The sequence below is a fragment of the Megachile rotundata genome, chromosome 2 (assembly GCF_050947335.1).
Source record: "Megachile rotundata isolate GNS110a chromosome 2, iyMegRotu1, whole genome shotgun sequence".
Classification (NCBI taxonomy): Eukaryota; Metazoa; Arthropoda; class Insecta; order Hymenoptera; family Megachilidae; genus Megachile; species Megachile rotundata.
This window is the reverse complement of record NC_134984.1, coordinates 16956348-16970864: the sequence shown is the minus strand read 5'-3', so window position 1 is coordinate 16970864 and position 14517 is coordinate 16956348. Positions and strand designations below refer to the sequence as shown.

At 38.1% G+C, this 14517-nt stretch overlaps 1 protein-coding gene across 1 annotated transcript in view; it reads right to left on the bottom strand.

The window, feature by feature from the left end:
* The window catches only part of ken (zinc finger and BTB domain-containing ken and barbie protein), a 46410-nt gene extending 32430 nt beyond the window's left edge, over positions 1-13980 (bottom strand). The window contains exon 1 of the mRNA XM_076529138.1: positions 10175-13980. The gene's annotated coding sequence lies outside the window, so the exon portion shown is untranslated. The remainder of the gene's footprint in view (positions 1-10174) is intronic.
* Between the last annotated feature and the right edge of the window lie 537 nt (positions 13981-14517).

Here is a 14517-nt window from a genome sequence, read left to right as displayed (position 1 = left end):
TATTGTTTATTATGTTTTAGTGATAAAATTATTACAAAGAGATAGGTTAAGTAAGCTTTAATTTAAAAATTCAATACATTATATTTCACATAAAAGTTGACATTCTGAATACTGTCAATCAATATTATCAAAATATTAACATTGATCTGTAATACAATTTCTGCGTACACGTGTGACGTCTCATTGAATGAAAAAGTAGTAGTTGTAGATCTACTTTTCCTCCGACGAATACCAGGAGTAATAGATCATATGACCGAAACAGATGTTCGATCACTTTAATAAAACCTTGCATTCCATAAAACGATAATTAAATGACACATCGCTGTAACATTTATCTCTTCATAGAATGTATGAATGCCATTGTAATTTACAATTATAACTATTTACTTCTATAGTATTATCATACACGTGTACTCTATTGTTCTCATTAATCTGAACGTATCGATGATTGTAGCGTATAAAACAGAAATTTCAAAACTTCGATCACAGATTCACGTTTACAGGATTTTTGGTGTTGAAGTATTTAAGTTATTAAGTTTGCAAGTTTTAGAAATTCTTACATCTTCCAAATTTCCAAATTTCCAAGTTTCCAAGTTTGCAAGTTTCCAAATTTCCAAATTTCTAAATTTTCAAGCTTCCAAATTTCCAAATTTCCAAATTTCCAAATTTCCAAATCTATAGATTCTCAAATTCCTAGATTTCCAATTCCCTAGAATTCAAATTCCCTAGAATTCCAATTCCCTAGAATTCCAATTCCCTAAATTCCCAATTCCCTAAATTCCCAATTCCCTAGATTCCCAATTCTCTAGATCCCCGATTCCTTAGATTCCCGATTCCCTAGATCCCCGATTCCCTAGATCTCCGATTCCCTAGATCACCGATTCCGCTAGATCACCGATTTCCTAGATCCCCGATTCCCAAAATTCCAAATTCCCTAGATTGCAAATTTCCTAGATTCCCAAATCTCTAAATTCCCGAATCCCTAGATTCCCGAATCCCTAGATTCCCGAATCCCTAGATTCCCGAATCCCTAAATTCCCAAATCCCTAAATTCCCAAATCCCTAAATTCCCAAATCCCTAAATTCCCAAATCCCTAAATTCCCAAATCCCTAAATTCCCAAATCCCTAAATTCCCAAATCCCTAAATTCCCAAATCCCTAAATTCCCAAATCCCTAAATTCTCAAACTCCTAAATTTCCAAATCCCTAAATGCCTAAATCCCATAATTCCAGTACCCAAATCCCCAACTCCCGAATTCTCAAATATCAAAAATCCCTAGATCCCCACGAACTTATTTACACTTATCAGTTCCATAACCCAAGCTCATCAAAACTTGAAAATCCTCTCTATTTAAAAGTAGACTTATTTGAAAAACCAATTTATCCTCAAACGACTCTCTCTAAAACTCTCAAAGTATCTCATCGTTTGCATCTCTTAACCAAAGATGATTCAACACGTCAGGTGTTCATAAAACGCTACTGTTCGACTGTTACCCTAAGAATCCGTTCAACCGCTATCAAGATGCAAAGGCAGAAAAGACGGTAGCCTCGTAGGTTTTTCTTCTTCTCTCTCGCGGCGCGAATCGCACGCGCGGATTCCCACGGTGCGAGATAACGCCGGCGTAGATAAAGGGAGACGGGAGCATGCAGGGAGAGGCGCGAAGAGGAAACGAAGTAAACAGACGAGGAATAAAAAAAAAAGAGAGGAAAGAGAAAGAGTGCTCGTAGAGAGGAGGTGGACAGAGGGTGGGAAGGTGTGCAGAGAGAGAGAGAGAGAAAGAGAGAGAAGAAACTACGAGGACGATGTGGGAAAAGAGGAAGCTAATCAAAAACGGAAGTACGCTCTAGCGAGGCCCGAGGCCTTGAGAAGCATAGTCAGCCGCGTAGCTTTTAGCTCTCTTAATTGCAACTTCATTTAACGTGCCCTAACACATCGAAAGCGTTCGGCCAATCCGAGGCGTCTGCGTCGCAAAATCGCTTCTTAATAACCCGTCTTATCGTCGACGAAGGAATACACAGGGAGCGCGTATAATGGTAGGTGAAAATGTTGGGGACATAGAAGCTTGGAAACTTTTCATTTTTTTTATGTTATCTAAACTAGAGTGGTATTTTGGAGACTTGGAGGACGGATGATAGGCGACACGTGTCTCGAAATTTGGGAGAAAGGTAGCCAATTACTGTCACTACTCTTTGTTTCATTTTTGCTCAAGCTTTGTTCATATTTCAACTGGGAGTCTGTGGTTATTTAGGTATGCAGTTATAGGTATTGAGGGATATTTAGATGTAGTCATAGGGATATAGGAATATGGGGTGAGAGGAATATATGTATGTGGAGATGTGGGACAGCAGGAGTCTTTGGACACGAACATATGAGCTCATATGAGCTAAACATGTGGGACCTAGATATCTACAGATCTAGAGATGTAGCATTCTAGGTATCATATACCATGTACCACATATCAAATACCAAGTACTAAATACCATATAGGTACCAAATATCATGATTGCCAATATCAAGTACCTAGTACCAAGTATTAATGATGAAGTACCACATATCTAGTACCAAGTCTTAATGATGAAGAACCACATATCAAGTACCAAGTCTTAATGATGAAGTATCACATATGAAGTACCAAATATTAATCATGAAGTACCACATATCAAGTACCAAGTTTAATGATGAAGTATCACATATGAAGTACCAAATATTAATCATGAAGTACCACATATCAAGTACCAAATATTAATCATGAAGTACCACATATCAAGTACCAAGTTTAATGATGAAGTACCACGTATTAAGTACCAAGCTCCAAATACTAAATATCACATACCAAGTCCCATATACCACTTACTACAAATCCTTGCAATACACATATGATTCTGTGATCATATGTGATTTGACACATGGTTAAGCACAACATACTCATAAGGTAAATTTTAAAAAATTTTCAGTCATATTTCTATAACTATGTATTGAATTACATTGAATCACATCAATAACGAAAGAAATAAAAATCATGTAAGTCAATTAAACCCACTTGAATTGGAGTTAAAGGTTAACACACATGTGTATACATCATCTACATACGTGGACATTAATTTGTCCAACGTGTCTTCTTTCATTTTTTCACTCGTTGCACTCAATTATTACAACTTCTTGCGTCTTTTAGTTAAAACTCTCTTAACAAATACGCAAAATCATCATGAAATCTTGAAAATATCTCGTGATCGTAATTTGCAATCGTAATGATATCATTAAAAAAAATTGTGGGAGTGCATACGATCACTTTTTATTGAATTAATAAGAGTAGATACGGGAAAGCATACGAAGGTAATCTGTTTATAAGTTTTTTCCGAATGTTGTTATTGCCGTATTGGCAAAGAAGAAAAAATAAGGTGTGGATAAAAAATGCAATCCAGTTAAACATACACTCGGTGTACAGTGCTGGTGATTATAGTTATCTCGCGGTGACTATATTAGTCACAATTGGCGCGCGATAATCGAATTCCTGATATGTGGAGCAAACATTTCTATTAGAAAGATACAGTGGGTTCCAAAAATTTATTCACTCTTTAATTTTATTGCACATAGGACTCTCTATTAGAAATCAAAATTTTAACGCGATTTTTTTATTGTTGTTATGCTACGAATTCACTAGATGAATTAGATTTTGCATTAAATCCATCAAATTCATATTGGAGTTAAAATATGAAAAGGTGAATTGAAGTTGAAGTTGAAAAATAATGAAATGAACGATAAAATATAAATTAATATATACATTCTTGAAAAATGAAGAAACAAACAATAAGATATAAATTAATTTACACATTCAGGAAAACTTAAGAAGCTAACAAAAGGTATATATTAACATACATATTTATGAAAAATAAATAAGGAAACTATAAAATATAAACACATTCATGGAAAATAAAGAAGCAAACTATAAAATGTAAATTAATATTCATTCATTTTGCACCTCGACATGAATGTAGGAATTTGTAAATTTCTTATCTTGAAGATTTGAATGCTTGTAAAATTGTGAATTTACAAATTTCATAATTTATGAACTTTGTCAATTTTTAAACTTGTAAATTTCTGCACTTGGAGATCTGTAAATTTGTAGCTTTACAAACTTGGAAATTTACAGGTTTTGGGATCTGAAAGTTCAGAACTTGGATTTGTGAATCTAAGAAATTTGAGAAATTAGAGAAACTTTGTAAACTTGGGAAGCTTGACAAATTCCAAGAATTTAAAAAATTAAAAAATTTGAGAATTTGGAAATCTGAGAATTTGGAAGTCTGAGAATTTGGAAATCTGAGAATTTGGGAATTTGAGAATTTGGAAATTTAAGAATTTGGAAATTTGAGAATTTGGAAATTTGAGAATTTGGAAATCTGAGAATTTAGAAATCTGAGAATTTGGAAATTTGAGAATTTGGAAATTTGAGAACTTGGAAATCTCAGAATTTGGAAATCTGAGAATTTGGAAATTTGAGAATTTGGAAATCTGAGAATTTGGAAATTTGAGAATTTGGAAATTTGAGAACTTGGAAATTTGAGAATTTGGAAATTTGAGAATTTGGAAATTTGAGAATTTGGGAATTTGAGAATTTGGAAATTTGGAAATTTGGAAATTCAAGAACATAAAAGTTTAGAAATCTGACAATAACACCTATCCCAATCAATTCAATCCACCATTCCCCACTTAACAAAAACTTCTACATATTGCAATAAAAAGAAAGTCAATTACCTCAACCCCTAACCATACCTAATTGAAAACCACACAAGGAAAATCAATTTCCACTGCAACATATTTTTCTACCCCAAATTTTCAATGAATTCTACCCCAAGTTTTCAAATAAAAATATAAAAAAAAAAAACAGCAAAAAAATTGGAAAGAATTTCTAAAGTGTGATGAACAGGGTATCAGGAAGTGCACGATCTACCTGTTAGTCGCGATTACGAGAAGAAACGCAAACCGTGCTTACGTAAGATCAATTGGACATGATTCACGATCGATTTAGCCGGCAGTGTATCGATCATCGTGAATTGATAGGCACCGGTAGACTATTTTCGAACAGATATCGCAACCCATCAAACGTACGCCACTCATTACCAGTTTTCTCGTTAACTAATCGCACACGCGAGCCGCGATTGCCTTTTATAATGAATCAATGATCCGTTCAATCAATGGCCACGTAACAGCGCCGATAAAACTGATCGAAATTCGTAAGCTAAACGTTATTACATATTTGCATTGCCGGTGAAAACAGAAACGCGAGCGAAACCACGTGTAGATATTTACGTTAAGGCTTCCCTAAACATGAATATTAACCACGATAAACCGTGTTCGTTTACCTGTTTGTTTCAATAATTTATTTGCAAATATGCCTGTTGCGATACAACGGTTATCTCGACACCAATGAAAATATTTTCGTTTCGACGACCGTTCATCAAATTATCTTCACGAAACCAACACTTGATTATAACGCTCTATCGGAGATTATCTAACGCCGTATCTACCTGCATCATATTTAGTTTTTATCAATTTACCGAATGATATATGTCTTCTCACCACATTATAATCCACGTGGTTTTCAATTTTTTATTACAAAAATTAATATTGTTAATTTTTATTTGTATATATGTATAATTATTGCTTTTCAAGTTTTTTAATTTATAGTTAGGTAATTTTTATATTTATTAACTTATCAAAATATATTTCTTTTATCATTGAAATTTTGAGTGACATACACTTTCACTCTATAAAAATTAATATTTGAATTTTTTTAATTTTTATGTACAAATAATTATTGTTTTTTAGGTATTGTCTGTCTTGGAGTTTAGTAATTTATACTTAGGTAATTTTTATATTTATTAACTTATCAAAATATATTTCTTTTATCATTGAAATTTTGAGTGACATACACTTTCACTCTATAAAAATTAATATTTGAATTTTTTTAATTTGTATCTATAGATAATTGTTTTTGAAGTATTTTGTGTCTTGTAATTTTGTAACTCAAACTTAAGTAATTTTTATATTTATTAACTTATCAAAATATATTTTTTTTATCATTGAAATTTTGAGTGACATACACTTTCACTCTATAAAAATTAATATTTGAATTTTTTTAATTTGTATGTACAAATAATTATTGTTTTTTAAGTATTGTCTGTCTTGCAGTTTTGTAACATAAACTTAGGTAATTTTTGCTTTTATTAACGTATAAAAATATACTTTTTCCTCAACGATATTTGGAGTAACAATATTTTTAATGTTTTTCCCTTTCAATACATAAAAATTGATATTCGAATTTGTTTAATTTATATGTACAAATAATTATCATTTTTTTAAACATGTTTTCTGACTTCCAGTTTCATAATTTAAATTTAGGTAATATTTTTATTAGCTGACAAAAGTACATCTTTTTTCCTCGACGATATTTTGAGTAACAATATTTTAAACATTTTTCACTTTCAATATATAAAAATTGATATTCGAATTTGTTTAATTTATATGTACAAATAATTATCATTTTTTAAATACATTTTCTGTCTTCCAGTTTTGCAATGTAAATTTAGGTAATATTTTTATTAGCAGACAAAAGTATACCTTTTTTCTTCAACGATATTTTAAGTGCTCCACTTTCGTTTACTAAAAAATGGTATTTCAAGTTTCTTAATTTATACGGAATTCTAAGTGAATTTTGCAATACAAAATTGTATAACCCTTTTATTATATTATTTTCACTTTAGAAATATGTAGAATATTATTTTCCGCTCACGATATTTTAAGTCGCGTGGTTACCTCACTTTCACGCTATAAATAAACTATATTCAAGTTTTGAAATTTGTCAGTAATTGCCACTTTCAAAATGTTTTATTTGACACATTCAAGTTTCGAGGCTTAAAATTGCCCATTTAATAGTGTTTTTAATTTTATTGCACCTTAAATTTTATGGTATCCTGAATTTTTAATTTTATTGTATTTTTAACTTCGCGTATTGTATTTTTTTCGTGTTAATCAATTTTTAATTCATAGTGACTATTCAATTTTAATAATTTTTTACTTTATAGCAGACCGTATTACCTACGGCAATATATCGAGAGCATATATATCTTCATATTATAAATTTTAAAAGAATCTCAAAATCTTACGAAACATTCTACAAAAATCTCTCAAGTGGTTTTAACAACAAAAAATTTACAAGTTTGTTTTTATAAACTGAATATTAAAATAACCCGTTAAAAGGAAAGTATCGATTGTTTTTCTTCCCGTTCACCAGAACCGAATTTTATCAAGGACCGGTTCTTTCTTACCAGTGATAGAGTTTATTTTATATCAAATCAGAGAAAAGAATGTCCACACGAGTTGTGATATAAAAAAAAAACATTAAATTAACCTGGAATTTCAACTGGTTCACCTTAAAAACCTGCTCATAATTTCTGTTTATATCATACTATTTATGTATTACGACTATAAGACAGAGTAGCATAAATATTCAGATATTGGCGTAATTGGATTTTTTTTTAACTTGGAGACAAGTCTTCTAAGTTTATTAAAAGAATCAATTTTCATTCACAATTTTACGTAATAAGGATTGCTCCTTTTTTATTTAATTGCATAATCGCATTTTGTCCGACATAGTTCTTTGATGATACAAGATTAAGGAATATCTTTTTACTCGTATTAATTTATACTTTTGATGTTGAGTTTGTTAAGTTTTTGGTGATGTTTATAATTATAGAGGTTTTGGTTCAGTTCTGTAGAGGTTAGGTTAGGTTTAGGTTAAGTTTTTATTGCAATTTTAAACATTACTCTACTGAATTAAATTTAATACAAATATTTAGTAGAAATATTTACAATTGTATATTTAGATTAGTTTCATTTTAATGCAGATTTAAATACAATTTTTTAAACAAAAGTTACTGGGATATGTCTCACATTTAGTTACATTAAGTTCTGTTTCAAATACTATTTAAAATTCTAAGTTATTCCTAACAATGTTTTATAGTTAGGTGTATTTACCAATAAAATTTGAAATAGTAATTAAAGTATAAAGCACGAGCCGTGTTTCCGCGCAAGATTTTGGCGCCAATTTCGTAATTTATCTCTCCGCCCGCGAATAATCGCGGGTGCGATCACTATAAACATATACTTATTCATCTTACTGTCTATATTAATTTACTTTTGTCTGTAATAAAGAGTACCGTCCACGAAATAATATACTTTCAGCGTCTGGTAATTAATGGGTTAAACACCCTATATATCCGGCGGATAATAGCCGTACGAGTACAAAATGGCGACCGTCGAAAGACGGCTTTTGACGATCCGACCTTGACTCGAGATCGCTTTTTCTCTGCGATCCGTCATCGCGAGTCATTGATGACCACATAGGACTCGCGACCGCCTCCTCCTTCTTTTTTTTTCTTCTGAAAAACAGTTGCGCAACCAACGTCCGTACGACCATGGAACACCTGAACTTGAATTATACGTTCAGAAAAAGCTTTTGCATCGTTACGTGAGACTTCACTTGATCATTTTATGAACGCTAGAAACTTCCTCTTTTACAAAATTTACATGATTATCATTAAATCGTTATTGTACTCTTTTCATATAGGACTCAGCCTCCATGGACTCAGTTCTGTCATTTCAAAGTTTATTGTCAATAAACTTACTTTTCATTCTAACTAATTTGCACCATTTTCTACTGCAGTTACATATTTATTTAATTTTGTTAGGTTAGGTTTTACAGATTTTCATTCAGATTAATTTTTGCAATTTTCTATAGCAGTGGGGATATTAATTTTGTCAGATTAAGTTAGGCAATACTAATTATATTACTTCGGCAATATTTCAAGTGCAGCGAACGCAGGCAGCCATCGCGGTTACTATTGATTTTTACACGAATAACATGAGTTTGTCACGATGAGTTCCTTTGAGGTTATATCGATCAGGTGATGTTTTGTAAACACGTTGCTTCAAAATTCATGGCGGGAAATTTAAATCGATAAAGATTTGGAAACTACACGATACTGTTATGAAGAGTATTCTGTTCTTTTATAGTTGTCAATGCAATTGTCTATCTATTTCAGATTTATCTACTCGTAACCTTGAAGTCTATCTACTTGAACCTTGAAATTTGCCTATCTACTCGTACTTGAACCTTCAAATTTGCCTATCTACTTGTACTTGAACCTTGAAATCTATCAATCTGTACTCGTAGCTTCAAGTCTATCTACTTGTATCTATAATTATGATTCCACTTCAATTTACACTCTTACATTCAATCATAGGAAACGCTGATCTGGCAGTTCTCCCGTTATCGTGTATTCCAAGTGGTGGCGAATGATGCAGAGCAGATCAAAAACCCGGAGCTTTCCAAACTTATGAATATTCTTTACAGTTTTGGTATTTTGGACTCAAACTGGAATTGTCCAAATACTCTGCACAGGATTTCAGATGTTAATGAAACATTAATCTCAGTAAATTTCAACGTTGATGAACGTGATTTAAATCTCTGTCAACTAAGGTTAAGGAAGCTGTTTTTCCTGACTAATTCCTCCTTCTAATTAACTGTGCTTTGTACAAAGAAACCGATCGAGATATGTGACACGTTTCTTGATGAAACATATTTCGCAGCCATAGCTTTTACTTCAAGGTTGTCGAAGTCCCATATGGGGGAAGAAAGTTATTTTTCAGGACAAATTTTTTTTAGATAATTAAAGTATCATGTATATTATAAATTATGCAAGTTTGTGTACTTGCAAACTTGTAATCACTGTTTTTTAATTTCAGACTAAGATATGTTCAATTTTAAGTGGTCGATAATGCACAACTTTCTTGTATCTTACAGCTACTTCAGATTGTCAATATTTCACGGTCTTTTACCTTTTGAATTGGTAATATTTTATCGACAATATTGCATTCGTAATACCGTAGTGACAATGTTGCATCGATAACACTGTCGACAATATTGTATCGATAATATTACATTGGTGATACCACGTTGAAAATATTGAATCCATACTATTATCCTGATAATGTATCGATATTATTGTAGCAATAACACTGTGTTGATAGTATTGTAACGACAATGTTGCATTACTGAAAGAAAATATGGAGTACCTTGAAATATTGATAATCGTTAAAAAATGAAATCGTTACCTTTCGATTTTGATCGTCCTCGTTTTATCCAATAATCCAAAAATGAAAGCTAATTGGACGACGGTGTTTTCCTCAAAACTCTCTCGAGGAATCACGAAGCATCTCCACGAGCCGACGACCCGAAATCCCGTGATAGCGGCGGCGAGTACGACGGTGTAAACACGTGGCATACATTGATATACGGGGCATGTGATCGCGAACGGCACGAGAAATAGATCGTAGCACGTCGTAGAGGAACGCAGACGAAACGGTGGAACATTAACAAAACGGTATAGCTGCCAAAAGAAATCGAGGCAACATCGGAGTTGGCACTGAATTCACCTCACACTGGAGAATCACGTCTACACACAGTCACAATAACCGAGCCGATCTCTGCTAGTATCTTCGAATTTGGTGGTTAGGTAGAGAATCACGATGAAGGAGTAGTGTTCGAAATCGCACGTGCTACACGAAAAACACGTGGTCCAACCGCTCTGAGGATGCTCTAACGGATCGAGGAGATTTAGCTTGGTGACATCGGTAGGGTTAAAGCGGATCACCTGGACGACGATGACAACGATAACGACGAAAAACGACGTGGAGTACTTTTTTCCAACGGGGTCTGCTCCGTTGGCTGGCCAGGGTCAACCGGCTGGCTCCGAGCGCGGCACTTTTACCCGTTGGGTACTCTCAAGGACTCGGAGGTGGCTCCTATTCCTTTCTCTTATCCTTTCGCGCGCGCGCCTTTTTTATCCCGCTAACCTTTTTAAACGCACTTTTAATTCCGCTCGGCCGCGTGTCTCCGTGCTGCAGCGTTCGCGATATTAGCCGGGGTATCTCTCTCGGCGTTTAAGTGACCGGGGACGCGTGTGGGTCGCGGTTTCACCGGCGGTTCGACGTCGCATCGATGAAAATCCGCTTCACGACGATGCTCCGTCGGGATTAGAAAAGTACGCGGTGGCCGTAAGCGAGAAACAAGTAGGATTCAGCCACATCCGGATCGTCTTTCAAACTTGTCCTCCGTCACCGGCTTGTCCTCGACAGCGAACTACCGCTCCCGTTCTTTTTCCTCTTTCTCCTACGGTTGTCCGGCCGCGACGTCCACGTCCACGTCAACGCGTAAAAGCGTATCACCGAACTGCGTATCGTTAAGCAGAGAATTTCCTGCGGCGGATCAACCGCTGTTTTTCTCCTCCTTCCACTTGCTGCTTGCTTCTCTTCTTCCTCTCTGCCTCTCCCTTTCTCTGTCTCCTTTCTCTTCTGGTTTTGTAATCCGTTTTACGAAACTTCACAGCCGTAGAGGCCGAACGCGGCTAACGCCGGAGCGAGCGGGATATCTAAAGGGACGAGGCGGGAGGCTTCGAATTCTGCCACGAAATCGGCCTGGAATTCGCCACCGCGTTGACAGAGGATCCTGCCGGCGGTGTTTTCTTCGTTCCGGAAGCGGGTTACCGGTGGGATACCAACGACGATGACCTTGAGCGGTCGCGTTTCGTAGCGCACGACACGGAGCACACGGTAACGAACGTTTCCATAGCTCTTCTCGTCGGGTACGTGGCGATCTTGGACGGATCGTGTTCACCGACCGTGCGCGACCTCTTTCACCCGGTTCTTCATCAAACGGGAGTCGTCCAATCGAAATTAGACACAGATTTCACGAAGCAACGGACTAGAAATTGTTGGTTACACAATTGCACGCTTCTTTTCTCGCGCTCTCTCTCTCTCTCTGGTTTTCCGTTTCGTTTCGTTTCCTTTCGTTTCGTTTCGTTTCGTTCGGTTTCGTTGGTACCACACGCTTCCCCGACAATTACCGTGTTCCTTCCGTGGTCATTGGCGGCCGCGATCGGCTCGAAAAAGAAACGGCTCGACGTCGGTAGGACCAAATCCGAAAGCCGTCGAGGGAAAGACAGAGAAAGAGAGGGAGAGAGAGGGAGAGACAGAGAGAGAGAGAAACGGAGATATTCGGCTATGCCCAGCCTACGAGACAGGATCGGATTTTAGCGCGCTCCGCACGCGCTCCCGCGAGCACAACTCGGTGGTTTCAACTTTTACTTTCAGCTCTTACACAACGCGGCTCGCTCTTGCTTACTACGTAAGTGGCAACCGAACACCAGCGAGTCTCGCTATTCGATTCGAAGCTTCTTCTTCGTCCTCTTCCTCCTCTTCTTTTTTCGCCCCTTCTTCGCGCCCTTTTCTTCCCCTTACACCGAACTGTCTCCTTCCAGTTATCAACGTCCCTCGTTTCTATCGAGCCTCTTTCTCTCTAGCCTCTTTCCGATCGAATTCGGATCGCGAAAACCGTCGCGAACATTCGCCTTTTGACCAACGGCTCTTTCGAATACGTAGCCAAACTTGCCCGAAGAGCACGTGCGTCGATGAAAGCACGTGCGGATGAGCACGTGTCCGGTGTTTTCGTTCGGCAAGAACGCGCACTGGGATCGCTCCGATAACGACGAAGACGAGTTGCTGTTGCTGCAACCGCTCGGAGAAATCACGACGGTACGAGAAGAGTATCGTCGGTGTTCATCGCGTGCTCCTACGGGGACGACACGGTCCCATGGGAACCCGGAAGGAAATGTGGGAGCCACGTGTCCTTTCCAGACGGACACTCGCGACTCGTCGCGCGACGACTAGAAACACCTCGATAACGAAACTTTGTCGAAAATTTTTCTTCTATCACTGTACACCACGGGTCGCACACACGCGCACACGTGTCCGCAAAGACGACGCACTCCGATCCGACACCACGATGTTTTTCGCGCGCGGTGTGATCTCTCTCTCTCTCGCGTTTAGCCGGAGGACTTCTCTTCAGGGAGAGAGGGTCTCTTCCGGTCTCCGCGGTGTGTCTCACTGCTCCTCGCTCCGTCGTAACTTTTGCGCAAACCCGAGACCCTCTCTTACTCTTTACCTCTCTCTTTCTTTTCCTCCCTCTCTCTCTCTTCCTTTCTCTCCTCGTCTCTCGTCCGTTCTTTCGCTCCGTCGCTCTCACGATCTTTCGCGCGCTCTCTCTCCCTCTCTTTCTCTGTCTGGTCCTAGGTAAACGCGGAGAGAGGTAGACCGGGCAGTCGGCGAGAGACGGTGGTGGTGGTGACGACGACGACGACGACGGCGACGACGGCGACGACGACGACGACAAGGATGATGGTGGTGGTTGATGCGATTCGTTGGTGGTGGTAGACGAATACCGTTCGAAAGGCGTGCGTGTGTACGCGTGTACGTACGTAGCATCCAGCGATCGGGAGGTTCAGGATGGTGACACGGTGACGATAAATGGTAAAACGGTGGTGGTGACCCGTTGCGAGACGGTGGTGGTAGAAGAGGCCAGGTGGGCCCCGTGGCTTATGGTTCGAGCCCAGGCCAGAAAGGGTTGAGGGTCCGAAAAGCACGGTTCTCTCTCTCTCGAGAACTCCCGGCGGAATACTCACGCTAGAGAGGAGGCCTCGCGAGCCTCGTGAGTTGGTTTGTAAAGGGACCGTAGTATTGGTTCCTCGTCGAGTGCCACCTCTTCTCTTCTCTCTTACTCTCTCGCTGGCTCTCCCTCGGCCTATCTCTTTCCTACGCTTACTCTTTCCTCCCACCATCTACCTCCTCCACCTACCACCACCTTCCTCCACTCTCCCTTTCCCCACTGGTGCTCTCACTATTACATTACAAATAGCTCTCTTGCCTAGGCCTCGTTTGTGAGCCGTTGCTCCTTCCGTGTACGTTTAGGAGCGTTGCCGTTGTGTACGCCGGCCACGTGTGTAAAGCACCGTCGGTGTGCGGCTATGATGCACATGTTGGAACACTGTCGTACGATAAGAGTACAGCATCGTCCATCTTTTTTTCGCTCGCTGTCCTCCGCTATCTCTTTCTCCCTCCCCCTCTATCTGCCTCTCCCTTCTATCTTCTTTTCTCCCGTTTCTACATCTACGTCTGTCCCGTTTGTATTATGCACACGTACGGACACGGTGTGTACGTACCAACACGCGAAAAACTCGTAACCGCTCTATACTCTGTATTCTCGTCCTCGTCGCATGAACGCCGATGAATAGAGAGCCTCTTTGTCACGGTAATGGTGTAATACAAGGCTCCGTTCGAGCTCGTGCACGTAATACGTAAGAATAGAGCGAGAGCTCTAGCTGAACCTCTGGCGAGATTCTCTTCTTTCTTTCTTTCTTTCTTTTCTTTCCTTCTTTCTTTACGACGATGAAACAACCCCCCTAACCCCGTCCCAGCATGCACGCTTCCGTTGTTTCTGTTAGTCCTCCCATCAGCCTTTACCTACCGTGTGTCCACCGCGTGTAGAGACAATTTCTATCTTTCTTCTTTCTTCGACACCGCTTGAAAACTTTATAGTTTGCTGGTATACCACTCTTTGTCTT